Source organism: Xyrauchen texanus, chromosome 42, assembly GCF_025860055.1.
Source record: "Xyrauchen texanus isolate HMW12.3.18 chromosome 42, RBS_HiC_50CHRs, whole genome shotgun sequence".
In the NCBI taxonomy this organism is placed as follows: domain Eukaryota; kingdom Metazoa; phylum Chordata; class Actinopteri; order Cypriniformes; family Catostomidae; genus Xyrauchen; species Xyrauchen texanus.
The window spans coordinates 30,579,511-30,595,805 of record NC_068317.1 but is presented as its reverse complement, the minus strand read 5'-3'; the positions used below and the strand labels follow the sequence as shown (position 1 = coordinate 30,595,805).

Below are 16,295 nucleotides of genomic sequence, written 5' to 3'. Positions count from 1 at the left end.
GTTCAAAAGCTTTAATTCTGTCATAATTTACTCACCCTCATGCTGTTCATGTTCATGGTTTCTGTAAGTTTCAGGCTAAATAATCACCATCACACACATCACTGCTGGTTTCACAGTTTATTTGTACTTCTTGTCCTGGTTGAGCTGCTGTTATTGAGGGACTCTGAGTGACTGTGACCTTCTAATTATAAAAGTTGTATTTGACAAACCTCGAGCAAATGATGTGAGAGTCCAGATGAAGAAGGTGATGAATATCATTGTTGTTGTGTTGATGAAGATCGCGATTCAAGAAAGATAATGTGTACTGTTCAAATCAGCACGTGTGGTTCAATGCAGAATGTTAAGTTAATGCTGAATACGGGCTCAGCTGTATCAATCGTTCCAATGTCAGTGTGCACACAGTATTTCCCTACTGCTACTCTCTCAAAACCAAAGATACATTTAGTGAGCTATGGTGGTGATGCCATACCTGTAAAGGGATGCTTGGAAGCTGAGATTGCATACGGTAATCGATGTACTACAACAGAACTGTTCGTAATAAATACCGGCATCGCAGTGATAGGACGAGACATGTTTGCGGCCCTAGAACTGCAGCTGTTAGATGGCCGTATTGTTACATCGCCGTGCTGCACAATAAATACATCTGACACACGTATGGAACCTGAGAAATTGGGTCGTGCAAAAGGATTCACACACTTAGTTAAAGTCTGTGCTGATGTGAAACCGGTACAGCAGAAGTTACGTCATCTTCTGTTTGCAGTGAGTGAAGCTGTATCACAAGAGCTAAAACATCTCATACAACAGGACATGATTGAACCGATTGAATCGTCGATTGTTGTCACTAAGAAGAACGGTAACATACGACTTTGTGTGGATTTGTGAGATCCAAATAGAGCAGTAGTGGTGGACAGTTTTCCACTTCCTCACATGGAAGAAATGTTCACAGAACTGAGGGGGTCAACAGTTTTTTCAACACTGGACCTTCAAATCACCAAGTATTGCTTCATGAAGATAGCCGCAGTCCATTCATTACTCATGAAGGCTTGTTCCGTTACTAAAGAGTACCATATGGACTGGAGTCAGGGACAAAGTTGCTTTTAGAGACTGATGTCGACCATACTTAAAAGCCTTACAGGTGTTCAAGGACTTCGGATTGCTCAGTGGTCAGCTAGACTAATGACGTTTGACTACGACATCAAGTACAAACCTGGAAGTGACTATGTTACAGCTGATTGTGTCATTTACCATTACAGGGTAGTGAGCGCGGGCTGGAGGACAACCCTCACTGCTGTATCAGCTGATGAATTCAAGCAAGCATGTGCTGCCTGCCCAATTCATCATAAGTTACATGAGTTACTGACAACCAGATGACCAAAATCTTCCAAGTGTCTATGTGCTGACCTACAGCCATACTACAGACTTCAACATGAGTTCTCTCTTCAGGATGATTGTGTGGTAAGAGGTACACACAGACTGTTAGTACCAGAGACGTTCAGATCGCAGTTCATTGCCTTGGCTCATGATACACACCAAGGTATAGTGAGAACCAAGCAGAGACTCCGAGAACTATAATGGTGGATGCCCAGGTTAAGACTGCCATCAAGTCGTGCATCACATGCCAATCACATGACAAGTCAGCGGTCGTTCGCACACCACCACTCCAGCCTGTACCCCTTCCAGATGGGGCTTGGGAGAAACTTGCCATCGATATTGTGGGTCCTTTTGACAAAGCCCCGGCAGACTGCCGTTTTGCTGTGACCTTAGTGGATTATTTTAGTAAGTGGCCTGAGATTGTTTTATGACCCAGGTAACCTCTAAAACAGTCACTCAATTTCTCGCAACTGTGTTCAGCCTTGAGGGTAACCCGAAAGAACTCATTTCAGATCATGGATCTCAGTTCATTCAATTCAATTTGATTTGTATAGCGCCTTTCACAACACACGTCGTTTCAAAGCAGCTTTACAGAAGATCAAGCATTAACAGACGATAAAATGATAATGTCTATAATGTTGATGAATCATCATTGTGTAATTAGATAATATACAATTGTTAATCGTGTTTAAAAATAAGTAATTAAGTGATAATTGTATTAATAACCCCAGTGAGCAAGCTGAAAGCGACTGTGGCAAGGAACACAAAAGTCCATAAGATGTTGATTAATGGAGAAAAATAACCTTGGGAGAAACCAGACTCACTGTGGGGGCCAGTTCCCCTCTAGCTAACATCATGAATATAATGTAAATATTGCTTATGTATAGTTAAAGTCATGGTTTAAAATGATTAAATTAAGTAAGTGTTAAGGGTCAGTGTTTAAACATCGATTGTGTTTGAACTGTAAGATTAATGACTAATGTCTTTGACGTCCATCCTGGATTAACTGCAGAAGTTCACATTGATGCAATTGTCCTTGTTAATTGGCTGATGAAGGCTTTTGTTGGCAATAGTTAGTCTATGCATTTCATTTCAAGATTGTAGTCCATCAATAGAGTGAGGTGATGCAGGCAGAGATCAGGGATGTGAACCGCAGTTCAAACTGGCCGGTTATTTCGGTGAGGTTCTGTGTGGTCCATCCTAAATCCAAGGTTCAGACAATGGCATATGAAGTATCCCATGTCTTATGGTTGGAGTTGGCATCAGTTCATCCTCTGAAGTCCATCGTAATACACTGAAGTGATGTTTGGCTGGCACCGGCTGCATTTAGTCATCATCATTCAGCGACATGTAGCAGTGGAGTCCAACACGAATCAGGAACGGTGCTGGATCCAGCCGGTTCTGGTGACCTCAGGATAGGAGTCCCGAAGTTGAGACAGGAAAACAAATAAAATAATATTAGCATAGATGCCATTCAATTTATTGCAGAGTTATAAATCATGATCAATGTTTCTGGTTCCGACAGACCCAACTAAAGCAGCCTAATTGTGGGTTGGAGGATAAATTAGGTGCATGTCTGGCTAAATAGATGAGTCTTTAGTCTAGACTTAAACTGAGTGAGTGTGTCTGCATCTCGACTCTTTATTGTGTGAAATGAGACAGTTGAGTTTGACTAATGGAGAGATGAGCTTTGATCATATTCATCAGTTTACTCTGAGGCTGATCTCAGCAGTCATACTGACCTTATGAATGTTTCAATCAACTGTTCAAAACTCAATATCAATGATGCTGTTTGTGTCACACACATCTGCTCAGTGTTTGTGCTGTTTATCATCTCTGGAAACTTTCAGTTGATCACACTGAACTAAAGTCTTACAGTGTGCCGATATATCATAGAAAATCATCAACATTATTAACTATCTGATTTATGTTCCTTTTTCCATCAATCATTTTTCTGTTTCACTCTTTTACAAATAAAATTTATTCATTAGTGTGTGTGTGTGTGTGTGTGTGTGTGTGTGTGTGTGTGTGTGTTTGTGTGTGTGTGTGTGTGTGTGTGTGTGTTTGTGTGTGTGTGTGTGTGTGTGTGTGTGTGTGTGTGTGAGCAGCTGCAGTATCTGTCAGTGTATCAGTGCAGTGTGACTGGCAGAGGTTTTTGTACGACTCTTTTTCACTGTGTGAAGTACCAGCCACTGATGTTGGGTACACACAGACAATAATAATGTCCTGCATCTTCAGTCTGGACTCCACTGATGGTCAGAGTGAAATCAGTTCCACCATTTTGTCCTTTTCCAGTGAATCGCTGAAAACTATCACCATACCGAGAATTTATGTCATATATGATGAGTTTTGGAGCTTCTCCAGGTTTCTGCTGATACCAAGCTAAATCATTGCTATATATTCCAGAATCAGTTTTACACTTTATAGTGACTTCTTCTCCTGCAGTTTTAGTCACAACTTCAGTCTGAGTTACAGTGACTCCTCTGGATTCTGATCAGGAGAAAATAACGCTTGATGAAAATCTTTAAATTGACTGTATATGAAAGTCTTAAAAATCAGTAAATCAGTGAGAAGATTTCATTTGATGTTTACCTGGAATAAAAGCTCCCAGAATCCAAATAAAGATGAAGAAATTCATTTTTGTGTTTGTTGGTTTTGTATCTTGAAAAACAGCCGTGTGTTATAAAGTGTTTGACTCACAGTTATAAACACTCTCTGATCACTGAAGCGTGTGATGCCAATGCAAAGTGACTCTCTCTGGAAATACCCTCTTTGAGTAAAAACAGACATCAATCAATAGAATTAATAGAGTTGATTTCTTCAGAGAGCTCTCACTGACATTATACAGTCTGGATTACTGTGAGAAAAACATACAAATAAGCACATTGTGTCATTGAGTGACCCAATATTATATATTCTCTTTCACATGTTGGAGTGTTTATATAATCTTGAGGTAACGGTAAATGGTTAAACTGGTTTGGATCACTGTCCGCAATGGAGAACCCAGATTCCCCACAGACGACATGAAGAGATAATAAATGTTCATGGATTAAATGGAAATGAATGTAGACAATGACAGAGATTTCTAGAGGAATATTTCATCTCTGCTGGTCCATACAATGCTTGTGAATGGTGACCAAAACTTTGATGCTCCAAAAATCCCATAAAGGCAGCAGAAATGTAATCCACACGACTCCAGTGATTAAATCCGTTTCTTCTGAAGTCATATGATAAGTGTACTATTGAATACTACTGATCCATCTCTGTGTAATTCAACAGGGATTTTCTGTTTTGGAGCAGCACTTTCTCTCTCTTTGTCTCCCTCTGCTGGTGTTGTTTCAGATGTACAAGCCACTAATGAGCTTCATTATGAGGGATAATTAGTGGAGGCAGATGTTACAGGTTACTGAGACACTTCAAAACCCCTCAGTTTGTGTCTTTCCATGGAGAGAGGAAGAAGTGTTTGACTGTGAAGTGAATTGTAGTTCTTTGATATTGAGTGAAATTGTGCTGTGTGGTTGAGTGTATTGAAGTAAAGTGTGTGATTGTGTGTTCAAAACAAATAAGAATAGAAAGAAAGAGGGAGGGAGAATCTTCCCTTTATTCTTTTGAATGTTTTCTCCATTTTCTTGTGAGAAATGAGGAGTCGAGTGTCTTGAAGAAGAGCTGTCTCTCTATTAGAGTTAGTTTTGATATCGGTGCTCTTGACTCTCCTCAAGTCTTGTCTTCAAGAAACTTCCATTTGAGCGTACTCCTGAAAAATCACTTTATCAACACACACTCGATCAAACAAGAGACTCCAGCACTAGATGAATCTATTTGAATACCTGAACAACATGTATGTTACATCACCTCTCCCTTTATATGAGCCTGTCCACTGTCTTTCAGTACTTCTGTGACCTCTTAGTGGTTCAACTAAGTTTAGTTTTTTCATTAGCAGCATCTGGTACACTGTGTAACCAGCAGGGGCGGGTCTACGTGGTGGCCAGGGGGGGCACCGGCCTCCCCTGAATTCGATTGGCCACCCCAGGTGCCCCCCCCTATAAGATGTCTTGTGATTGGTTCATTTTACGGCCAATCAGTTTATAGACTCTACTGAAGTTCGTGATTCAAAGATAAAGATTTTTTTAAAGCTTAATAAAGTCATCTTTATTGCCAAAAAAAAGGATACAAATCACAAGTGACTTATCAAAATATACATAACAATTTTCTCAAATAACTACTGTTATCCTTCAACAACACAAACAAACAAGGTACATCAACAAATCTCTGAATATAACCTCAATTGTTCAGCCATAGGTTGAGCATAGCTAGTACAAAGAACAGAAAACACACTATGAACAAACCAATAATTAAATAGAAAATAAAAATAAAAAATAAATAAATTGAAAAAATAAATAAAAAGGGACTTTTTAAATTAATTTAAACGTATCCAAAAGAGAAATCAGTTTAAGGGCTTCTGATTTTTAACAAATTTTAAAGGTTTGCACAAGAGTTTAACCTCATTCATCCAGTGATTAAAGTTGGGTTTAGATTTAAACCATCTGCATTTATGAATGAAAAACTTTCCAAAACATAACAAGAAATTAATAACAAAATCACAATCTTTGTTTTCCAGACAAACACCAAACCTAATTAACTTCCACGTGAGAGGTGGGAGTTCAACCCTCCTAGACCTTAACCAATTCTGCACCTCACTCCAAAAGGGGCACCAGATCACAATCAAAGAAGACATGCTCTAGATTTTCAATATGTTTTTCACAAAAAACACAATTATTCACATCAAAATTACATTTCAATCTTAAAAATTCTTTAGTAGGATAAATCTCATTTCAAATTTTGAAGTTCACCTCCTTAGCTTTAGGAGGGAGAGGTTAAGACAAATAATTTTTCCTATTTTTTTTATTTCAACCTTATCAAAATCTTTAAGCACATATTCCCGTCTAATTGGGTTTGGGTAATAAGCCTGTAAAAACAAAAAATTCTAATGACTCTATTTGTACATTTTTTATCACAAAAATCAGAATCTTCTAAGGAGAGCGGTCTCAGTACTGGGGAGATTTTGGAGTACAACATGTCTTCTTCAACCATTAATCTTAACGGAAGTGGTACAGCTCTAATCATTCTATTAAACATATTAACGGTACATTTCTCACAAAACTCTCTGTACAGTAACACATTTCCATTATCATCCAAGAAATGGGCAATAGCCCAAATCCCTTTAGATATCCATTCTTCAAGATATACAGATTTTCTGCCAAACTTTATATATCTACTATTCCACACTGCAGTGTTGTGAGGAGTGAAGTTATGTTTGAACAATAGTTTCCAATAGAGCAGCACTTGCTGATGGAAGGATGAAAGTTTAACTGGTGCACTCAAAGTCACAACATAACAGAAAGTGTATTCCTCCCAGTTTGTTAAAGATAGTATTGGGGACAATAAACCAAAAGGAGTGGCTATTTTGAATGAAGGATTTTAACCATTTCAATTTCAAAACACCATTCATAATGTCAAAATCGATAGCATTCACCCCACCGTCTTCATATTTTTTAATCATGTCCTCCTTTCTAATGTACTGACACTTATTTCGCCAAGTAAATTTAAAATTCACCTTATTTATTAATTTAATCAATATGGGCAAGGAGAAGGCTGGATAGATGAGTCTGGACAAACTATCCATTTTAGATAAAAGAACCCTTCCAAAAAGTGTACGATCCCTCTGCAGCATCTATTCAATATGGACTTTATCTATGTCATTCAACACATTTTTATTCTCCATAACATCTTTATCTTTAGAAATAATAATCCCCAAATATTTAACTTCCCTTTTAATTTGTATATTAGATAATGACTGCAAAGGAAACTCCTGCAGTGTTAACATTACACATTTGTTTAGGTTTAAATGTGCCCCGAAGCTTTAGAAAACTGGTTAATCGAATGTAAAGCTCATGGACTTTGATATTCATTCTTTAGAAACAATGTTGTATTGTCAGCAAACTGGCTTATAAGTATATGTCTATCCAACACTGAAATACCTTCAATACCATTATTTTTAATCAATATAGATAATAACTCTGCAACCATTATAAATAATAATGTTGAGCTTGCCAGTCACCACCGAAACAGAAGAATCCAGCTGTTTTAGTTGAGGTCTGCCTTCTTTCTTTTTGACTGTTTTCCTCTCTTTCTGCTACTGTTTTTATTGTTTCTAAACTAAAGACTGTTCTTTAATATATTAGCAGAGCACAATGTAATGGTTCCATATTTTATTTTTAAACTGTGGTGTTTTCATTTGAACTGTTACAGTGCTAAAACTCTAACTCTGTGTTACTCAGCTTTTTTGTAAATGAATCTGAAAGAAATGTTGAATGAAACACTATGATGTTTTGGCCAAACCATTTGAATTATTACAGTGGGGGGAATTATTTTATTATTTATTATTATTATTTGAAAGAGATTGTGAATAAAACTACTATATATTGTAATGGCCAAACTAATTAAAAGAAAATAGTTGACATTGTTTCTGTTTTTAAAATGGCTCATTATTAAAATTGCTTTTATTTTATAAACTTGTTAGTTTTATGAAAACACTAAATATAATAAACACTGGCTCTAAAATTTAACTTAATGGATATATACAGGGATGACAAAAAACTATTTATTACTACATTTGTTTACAAGTAACTTTATTCAAGTTAAAAAAAATTAGAAAATCAATAGAATTTACGTAATATACTGTAGAATTTAGCTTTTTTTTTTGGTCACTGGCGGCCACCCCATTTGGAGGAAGTGCCCCAGCATTGCCCCCCCACTGAAAATGCTATAGACACGCCCCTGGTAACCAGAATATGAACAAGTTCACCTTTGCACAAGTCTATTATCTTTAGCTTTAAAGTGTCTTAATGGAGATCCCTGTGGTGGACACCATGATGAAGGCAATGTTTGCAGCCTCATCTTTCATCAACTTCTCATCTAGTTCATCTCTGTGGTTCTTGAGTAATGCCTTTTTAAAGTTTTGCCATGGTCCACATTTCTACAGAATCATGATGTTCTGATCCGGTTCCTCAAACCTCTCATACAGATGTTGGAGCTTTATAGGAGGTTTTTTCATTTGCAGCATCTGGTTCACTGTATGGCCAGAAATATTCAGAAGCTCCCCTTTTCCCAAGTCTATTACCTGCTGAATCAATGTTTTGCACTTGGATAGGACATGGTCCCTGTGTTTGTCTTTACGGATTCTTCTATTGGCTGGACGTCCACTCATGTCACACAGAAGAGATCCTAGATTTCATTAACAAGTTCACTTAATCTGCTGTTATTTACTTGAGCTCTAATGAGTCTGTTCTGACTGGAATTTTCCTAAATGAGACCAAACATGAACGCCTCAGACCATGTTGAACAGACTAATCCAAAATAATCCCTTGATACATAAACTTGTATTATTCATTCACTTTCAGTTTTGTGGCCTGTTTTGTCCCATGTACTGTATGACACGACTAATGCAGCCTAACTAGAAACGAGACCGCTTAAGTCTAAAGAGACGCTCACTTAACAGAGTGTGGGAATGTTCATTAGTGCAGCTCTGTTAGACATTTAGGGTGCTGTATGTCTTTATATTTGTACGGGACTGAAATTCAGTTTGGTGAAGTTTTTGTACTGTGTGAGAGTGACAGAAGGGAATATTTTTTTAAATTGACGTATTTAAAGATATTAAATGAAATATTTATGAAAGATGCAAATACGAGTTGAACTCCTCAGTTTCTCTCTGTGTGTGTGTGTGTGTGTGTGTGTGTGTGTGTGTGTGTGTGTGTGTGTGTGTGTGAGCAGCTGCAGTATCTGTCAGTGTATCAGTGCAGTGTGACTGACAGAGGTTTTTGTATGACTCTTTATCACTGTGTGAACACACGACCACTGATGTAATGATAACTCTGACAGTAATAATGTCCTGCATCTTCAGTCTGGACTCCACTGATGGTCAGACTGAAATCAATTTTAGATCCACTGCCACTGAATCGTGATGGAGTTCCTGACTGCAGTTTATCAGTCAGATAAATGAGGAGTTTAGGAGCTTCTCCAGGTTTCTGTAAGTACCAGGCTAAGCGGGAGCCATAAGTACTATCCCAGTAAACATCACTGCTGGTTTTACAGTTTATTTGAACTTGTTGTCCTGGTTGAGCTGTTATTGAGGGACTCTGAGTGACTGTGATCTGTCCATCACACTCTGAAACACATGACACAATAAACACAGAAGTTTTTACTATCTCAAAAATAGTTATTTGACACCTGAAGATGAAAATATTCTCAAGTACAATTCATGTTAGTTTGAATGTGTAAAATATAGAGACTATTAGCACTGAAATAGATTCTCACCAGCAGTGAAAAGCAGAAGAGAGCAGATAATGAGAGTGTGCTGTCATCTTTACTGTGAATGAGTGAGAACTGAAGGAACAGTGATGTTGGTTTGACAGTCCTGACTAACAGACAGTCTGATATTGTGCTTTAATCAGAGGGGCGGACATTCAAAACTGTTTCCTCTCACCAGCAAATGTGACTGTTACAGGAGAACAGCAGCAATGACAAACAATTCATACATGAAAATACACAAATTATTGACATCTTTATTTCTGATTTATTAAATACATTTCAATCAGTGGAACTTCTCTGGATTTTTCCTCATTGTGGATATTTCACGAGCATTCAGGAGATCAAACTAAATCAAATGAGTTATAGAGTCAGTGGAGTGATAAAAACTGTTTATTGCAATGTAATATATATGTTATAATGCAATGTTGCACTTTTGAATGAGTTGTTAATGACAGTAAGAAGTGAAAGTGTGTTTGTATGTGTGTTGTGTAAAGATGTGTTTGTGATCATGTGTTTAAAGTGCAGTTAGTGAAGCTTCAGAGGTTTTTGTGCAGCTGTTCTATTAGTTTGTATCACTGTGGTACACTTTCGCAGCTGCACCAGACTGGATGTTGGCAGTAAGTAAATCATCAAATCATCCTTTTAATGTTTCATATGTTTTATAATAATGTTGAATGTGTGTTTATAATAATGTTGAATGTGTGTTTTATAATAATGTTGAATGTGTGTTTATAATAATGTTGAATGTGTGTTTATAATAATGTTGAATGTGTGTTTTATAATAATGTTGAATGTGTGTTTATAATAATGTTGAATGTGTGTTTTATAATAATGTTGAATGTGTGTTTTATAATAATGTTGAATGTGTGTTTTATAATAATGTTGAATGTGTGTTTATAATAATGTTGAATGTGTGTTTTATGTATGATTGTAACACTATGATTTGAGGGATTTGTCTCACTTTTTTAAATTGTTTTGGTGAAATATTTTTTTGTTTCCAACTTGTGACTAAACCAGAAAATGTAGCAAAAAACTCCCTAATTTTGTGATTTTTTTATTTATAATTATTTTTGCAATACCTGATTAGACTCATTGAATAATTTGTCTGTTTTCAGGATATTAATGTGAAATTTTAAGACACTTTGTGTAATTTATTGGTGAATTTGTTGCTCGTACAGAAGTGAGATGTGATTCAGTTTTTGTTGCTGTTCATGATTTAAATTTCTCACATTATCAAGAGTTCATAAAAATGCTCCTTCAATATGAAATGTTTATTAATGTAATATGGAAGATATAAAGTATTACTAATTTCCATCAAACTATCTGTTAAAAGTTCATTATTGTTCAGAATATTTTGTGTGGTACTGTTGAGGTCGGGCGATTTTCTTTTTCATTGTTTCTTAATGTAAAGAGAAATATATGACGGAAAAACATTCTTCAACTTTTGTGTAAATCTATCTGCAAACATACAAATTTATTGATCCGACCGTCAAACTGACATTTATTATTAAGTACTCTGTCATTACAAAAATATCTATCAATGTAACTTATTTAGTTTTGAGCTGGAGTGAGAAATCTTTTCAGTTTTCTAATTTGTCTTTTGTGTATTTGTCAGGCAACACTGGTCCTGCCGTGAGCGTCCTGCTGCCCTCCAGTGAAGAGATTTCCACAAAGAACACAGCAACACTGATGTGTGTGGCCAACAAGGGCTTCCCCTCAGACTGGAGCCTGAACTGGAAGGTGGACGGGAGCAGCAGGACTGAGAAGAGCAGTGCTGGGGTCCTGCAGGAGAACGGTCTGTACAGCTGGAGCAGCAGTCTGACTCTCTCTCAGGACGAGTGGATGAAGGTGGTCACAGTGAGCTGTGAGGCCACACGGCAAGGCCAGACGTCAGTCATTAGAGAAGTGAGGAGAGATCAGTGTTCTGAGTAGATCCTCTGATTCTCTTCTGCTCTTCTCACTCATGTCTCACATGGAGACTAACAGTGACTTCTATTCAGACAAGTATATGTGTGCTTTTGTTCTTCTGCTGTTTTCTCTTGTCAAAATTCAATAAATGAAATAATATTCAGTAAAGTTTCTGTCTTTTGTATTTGAAAAGTTGATTTATTCACATTATTTGGGTCATTTGCCAGTTCAGTTCACACACTTTATAAATAAACTTCACTCAATGAACCATGAAAACACCTGCAGAGACTTTATGAATCAATCTAGTAATTATGAGGTTATTATGCTATAAATATGTTTTTTGAGGACACCCCTAGTGTCCCTGTAATTAAAACTGTAAGTAAAAACATATTAAACAATATTCAAGTTCAAGATTATTTATGAAGCACTTTAAAGACTACAATGTTGACCAAAGTGCTGAATATTAATATCATAAACAATAACACAATATTATTAAAACACTTCAGTCACCATTTAGGACCTTTAACCAAAGTGTCTTTTACGAACAGAGAAACGTTTGAATTATGGGACAGTTCTGAAAAGGTGCGATTGCTGGTAAAACTAAACTAGTAAAATTGTGTTTTGAACATGTTCACTGGAGACAGAGCTGCTCTATTCTGAGAGAAACACAATCATTCAACTCTGACAATGCAAATGTGATTTTCACCTCACACTCTCAGATTCACTGTTTGATTGGTTCAATGATCTGAACTGGAACACACCAGTTTCACTTCTGCTCTATTGAGTCGTTTGACAGTTATGAAGTTATTTAAGTGACATCTTCATAAAACATATGCAACTAATAAACTGCACCAGCTCATCTGTAACACGAGATGAAGACTTTTTTCTGTACTGTAGGTCCACAAGGTTGGACAGATTTTGTAATGGTGGAGAGCACCTGTTGTGACATCTGATCATATTATGGTCTGTTCAAACATCTGTGACCTGCGCAACCTAACAGTGGTAGGTGTTGACTAATTTAACTATGCCACCCCCACTTTCCTGGGATGGGGGGACCCTAATAATGCTATTATCTAACACAGGAGGTTCAAATGAATGAACTGGAAGCCGGAGTACAAAAGTTGATAATTTATTAACTATGACAGATACGAGCCTTCTCCACAGATATGATGGTTGAGAAAATAACCTGAGTAGCAGCAATGTTAGTTAGAGGAGATTTCAAAACGAAAAAATAGAACGAACCAAAACCCCACAATTCAACTCAATTTAAGAAAACATTAAGCAAAAAGAACAAAGTAAAATGAAAACAATGCTCCAAACAAATCAGAATTGGTTCAGTAAAGAAATACAAATAATTAAAGAAAAACAAATAATGAATCTATAACTCAAATTGATCGAGCTGACAAATTATAAATTTAAATTATATTATATAAGAAAACAACAATAGACATGACACTGAAAGTAAACCAAATCAAACTAGAATCATAAACTGGAGAACACACCACATGGGAGGAAGCAAAAATCAAAACCAGATAAAAATCAAGACCAAATCAAACCACAAGTAAAACACGCAAAGCAATAAGACCTCCCATACAGTTATACCCCAATCAATAAAACAGAAAGATTTCAAACAATGAACACCACAAAGAACACAAAAAAAGGATGAAATGACGATTAGATTAACAAAAGGTAAACAGAACACAAATTTATCTAATTTTCAATGGAAAAAGAAACGATGGCCACTGCCCGACGAAGGTCTTGAAACCTATAATTAAAACCAATTCACACTTTTATTACACATAATAAAAGAATCAACATATTCTACACTTAAAAACAAACATATAAAATACTCACATACTCAATCCGCTATGTTCACAGGGGTGACTGAGACATAACAGTCTCACGGAAAGACAAAAATGGATCGTAACGCAGTCTGTTCAATACAAACGTCCGCAACTGCTGGCCCTCGCAACTCGGCAGAATATAGACACAAGTGATCCTAAAATACACATTCTAAATCTTTAGCACCACCTTTTGCATAAATCGTACATAAACTTAACCATACACTCACATCCAGCTGCCGAACCCAACCGCGAGAGTTGCGCGCAGAACGGCGTTCTCCAATCAACCGGTCATCAGCACAGGAAAAGTTCTAAAACAAACTTACGCTAATCGAACCCAAACGCAGAGTGACACGCACACTGCGTTCCCAGGTCAACAGATCATTAATGCAGAAATAAACCTAAAACACATTTTCGGGCATATAATACTAACATATCTCCTATTACGAGCGACTCCAATAAAACTTGTTTACTCACGCTGAATTGTCGGGCACAGCAGTAACACGCAAGCAGTTCTTCCAACGCGCCAGTATAGGAGAAGCTACACGCACCCACGTTCATTGAGCAGAGAATGAGAACAAACACGGTTTCATTGACACCCGCGAGACTTTAACCGTGGCCGGCCCTATCACATCACGTACCCACTTAAAGGCATAGCATACCTATTCTGGTTACATCCACCCCCTCTTTCAAAGGTCACCGTCCCGGTGACAACACTTATCCCCATCATACCCATCCTAATCCCAAGGTCTAAAAGGGACATAGAGGCAATGTACGGAGGCTGAATTTAGGGGAACTTGATCCTCCGAGAATCGTACCGGCCTCGGCAGATTAAATAAATTTGAATGCTGGCCAGCCCTCGTTCTAACCGACCGACGTAAACCGAGTTCTGCCCGCTCTGGCTCAAATTCCCATTCTAAATGATCGTGAGGGCCAGGAACTGGCTCAAGGGAGTCTGGGGAATGAAGTACCTGCTCCACTGGACACTGGAAATCCGGGGGATCAATAACTTGTTCAGTTAACCACCGGTCTAACTCCCGCTCACCCGAATCTTCCCTGACTGTTGCTGGACCTCCCTCCTGGGCTACATGTAGAACCACAGTCTCCTCCTCTGACACTTCCTCTTCCTCAGCTAATTGCCTCCGATGACCATACTCTGGCAGGAATCCTGCCGGTGGATGACAATTTGCCTCAACCTCACCTTTATCCAAGGGTAAATACCCATCAGGAAGCTCTCGCAAATCCGAGCGGTGGACATTCTTCATGTGCCCCACAGTGTCTTGCTGTCTTACCTTATACACAGTGCCCACCCCATCCAAACACTCTACCACCTCATATACCTTGGAGCCCCACACATCTTGAATCTTATGCCGACCAGGAAAATGATTTTTACACAGAACCAGAGTTCCAACTGGCAAAATAGGTACAGACTCTGGATGATGACGTGCTCGCTGGGCTGCTGCCACTCCCAGCTGCTCCCTAGCCTTAACATACACAGAGGCCAAATGGTCCCGATGACTCACCACCCAATCTTGGGCAGTCACCGGCATACTCCCTTCCTCCATCCCTAAAAGTGCATCCACAGGCAGCTTTGGCTTCTGGCCAAACATAAGCTCGTAGGGGGAGTAGCCAGTGGATTGATGGGCACAGGTATTATAGGCAAAGAGTAACTGTGGTAAAGACTGAGGCCATACCCTTTTCTTTTCGATGGGCAAGGTGCGCAATAGATCATGCAGAGTGCGATTAAACCTTTCGCACTGCCCATTTCCCTCGGGATGATATGCTGTAGTCCTACTCTTCTGAACCCCATAAAGGTGGCACAGTCGCTTGAGCAATTCCCCTTCAAAATTCCGCCCCTGGTCTGAATGGATGCGTTTTGGCACGCCATACACATAGAACCACCTCTCTGTCAGGATGCGGGCCACAGTACTCGCCTTTTGATCTCGAGTTGGGTAAGCTTGAGTTAACTTAGAAAACACATCAGTAACTACAAGCACATTCTCACATCCATTACTTGCCCGCTCTAAGAGTGTAAAATCAATCGCGAGAATTTCCAAGGGCCTTGAAGCCATCAAATGTCCCATGGTTGTACGGACTTTAGGGCGTAAAGCCTTAGAGACCACACAACGCTTGCACTTGATACACCATTGCTCTACATCGTGGCGCAGATTGGGCCAGAAACATCTCTCCCTCACCAAAGCGGTTGTCCTCTCTATGCCTTGATGGCCGTGATGGTCATGAAGACCCTGCAAAACTTCCTTCCTTAAAACCCCCGGCAATAAAACCTGAAGCACTCGAACCTTTCCTGGAGCCAGGAAGACTTCCCTATACAAAACTCCATCTTCCTGTCGAACACGTTTCCACTGGCGAACGAACTCCAGCACTTCCCTGGACTCCCTAGCCCTTTCATAACGAGTAGGGGCCACTCCCCTTCGCCAATATTTCAAAAATGCAGCAATATGGATGTCTGCCGCCTGAAGAGCTTGCATATCTGCCTTCCCCCGGGAGGGCACAGCTGCTATTTCTGAAGCTAAAGTACAGGCAGAAACAGAACTTAAACCTTGAACTAGTGAAAGTTCCTGAGGCAGAGTTATACCAGAAGCAATTTCCCTAACCCCATTAGAAACTGAATTTACAGGCAGGCGGGAGAGTGCATCCGCATTGCGATTGGCTGTACCCGGACGATATTTCAGCTCAAAGTCAAACAAAGCCAACTGTGACACCCACCGCTGTTCTACGGCAGCCAACTTGGCAGTCTGCAGATAGCTCAAGGGATTATTATCCGTGAACACCACAAACTTGACACCC

At 38.7% G+C, this 16,295-nt stretch overlaps 1 pseudogene; it reads left to right on the top strand.

The window, feature by feature from the left end:
* The first annotated feature begins 1,176 nt into the window (after window positions 1-1,176).
* On the top strand, window positions 1,177-11,803 carry LOC127635038 (Ig lambda chain C region-like; annotated as a pseudogene).
* The last annotated feature ends 4,492 nt before the right edge of the window (window positions 11,804-16,295 follow it).